Genomic DNA, 2253 nt, shown 5'->3' on the forward strand with positions numbered 1-2253 from the left:
ACCCCCTCCCTTTCCAAACACAGACACAGATCAGAGATGGATTGATTTCTCTGTTTTTAAAATAGACTTAGTGGCCGAAGGAACTATAGCAAATATTAATATTGCTAGTGTATCATAGAGATTATATAGTGTATGTATTGAGTTTCAGATTGAGAAACTAGAAGTGCATCCTCTTTTCTCTGTTGTCAAGAAATAAATCCCCCAGTTTGCTTTGTGAGGAAAAGAACAGGACTTTTTTTTTTTTCCAAGAGAATTAAATCGTTTATTGATTACACATGATAATGGTTGATACACAAGCTTCATTCCCATCTATAATTTTATCTGGTACCATTATTCAATTTAGATATATTGCATAGGATATGCCAACAATCATCTTTATAACCAATAATTCCATGATTTTCCTTGGATGAACCCTTCTAATGGTGAACTTCAGGTCACAACAGTAACCGTAAGTTCAACTACACCAAGGTTTCTGAAGACAATGGCTTCTCCACCCAAGCAGGTCATAAATGAATTTCAAATAGAACCTGGCATCACCCTGAAGGAATTCTATCTTCACACTTTTGGGGAAGTTTACCAAAATGGCTTCAGAGTAGACTAACTTTATATACAGCACATTAAAAAAAAAAAAGACACATTTATTCAGCGTCATGATCAGACTATTACATTTAGCAATCAACAGCATGGGTGCAAAAAAAAAAATCTACATTAAAACCCTTTGTTGGAATGCTTTACACTTTCCACAGAACAGAAACTAAAATAACCTGTTATACAATTAGTCACAAATACAGTCCTCGAGTTTTTTGCCCATACACATGAGTATTGTCTAAAACATGTCTTCTTTGTAGCAGCTAGGCCCTGCCACCACTGTGCTTGGCTGAGTTCACAAATCTGTTGTAACCTGTAGCTTCCCTGTCACTTCTCTGGCTCTCCTCTCCTGCTAAGCTTTGTTTCCTGGGAATAATTAAAACCTTCTGCCACTGCCATAGCTACTGCTGCTACTGGAACCACCATAGCCACCTTGGGAAAGTATTGGCCTCTACCACCATAGGGGCCAGAGCTTCTGCCTCCAGAATTTCCTCCCTTCATGGGTCCAAAATTTGAAGACTGATTGTTGTAATTGCCAAAATCATTGTGGCTTCCACCACCTCCAAAATTGCTTCCATCATTACCAAATCCATTGTACCCATCCCCACTGCCACCATATCCACCACCACCACGGCTGCCATCAAAGCCACCTCGACCACTGAAGTTTCCTCCACGGCCAAAGTTGTCATTCCCACCAAAACCACCTCCATGACCGCCCCAAAGTTTCCAGAACCACTTCGACCTCTTTGGCTGGATGAAGCACTAGCCATCTCTTGCTTTGACAGGGCTTTCCTTACTTCACAGTTGTTGCCATTCACAGTATGGTATTTCTGAATGACAGTCTTATCCACAGAATCATGGTCATCAAAGGTTACAAAAGCAAAGCCTCTCTTCTTGCCACTGCCTCTGTCAGTCATGATTTCAATCACCTCGATTTTCCCATACTGTTCAAAATAGTCTCTTAGGTGATGTTCTTCAGTGTCTTCTTTAATGCCACCAACAAAGATCTTTTTCACAGTTAAGTGGGCACCTGGTCTTTGAGAATCTTCTCTGGAGATAGCTCTCTTTGGTTCCACAACTCTTCCATCCACCTTATGTGGCCGTGCATTCATTGCTGCATCCACCTCCTCCACAGTGGCATATGTGACAAACCCAAAGCCCCTGGAGCGCTTGGTGTTTGGATCTCTCATTACCACATAGTCCGTGAGCGTTCCCCATTGCTCAAAATGGCTCCTCAGACTCTCATCGGTCGTTTCAAAGTTCAACCCTCCGATGAATAGCTTCTGCAGCTGTTCGGGTTCTTTAGGAGACTCTGACTTAGACATGACGGCAGTGGGAAGAGAGACTTTAAGGATGCTTCCTCGGCAGCGTCCACAGGCAGAAAAGAGAACAGGACTTTTTGCAGTCATAGGAACCTGAGTTAGCTCTGCTACCATGTATGATCTTGGATGAATCACTTAATCTTTCAGAATGTGGTTAGATTCTGGATGTGTTTTAACATTTCAGCAATCCTAATTTGCTAGTCAATAGAGAAAGGGTGGGTAATGAGAGGAAGAGGGAGTCAAGGATAACTCTGAGATAGTAAATGAGATCTTGGTTTCAATTCCTTTTGCTCCCAGCTCTGTGGTTTTCTCAGTCTACTATTTGGTTTTTCACTGGTAGATA

The 2253-nt window shown here is 41.7% G+C and overlaps 1 pseudogene across 1 annotated transcript; it reads right to left on the minus strand.

Moving 5' to 3' along the window:
* Positions 1 to 245: 245 nt before the first annotated feature.
* On the minus strand, positions 246 to 1952 carry LOC105806323 (annotated as a pseudogene). Its single transcript, XR_001137260.1, has one exon. The product of XR_001137260.1 is annotated as a heterogeneous nuclear ribonucleoprotein A1-like (transcript).
* Positions 1953 to 2253: the final 301 nt, after the last annotated feature.

This window comes from Propithecus coquereli, unplaced genomic scaffold, assembly GCF_000956105.1.
Source record: "Propithecus coquereli isolate 6110/MARCELLA unplaced genomic scaffold, Pcoq_1.0 Scaffold14, whole genome shotgun sequence".
Lineage (NCBI taxonomy): Eukaryota > Metazoa > Chordata > Mammalia > Primates > Indriidae > Propithecus > Propithecus coquereli.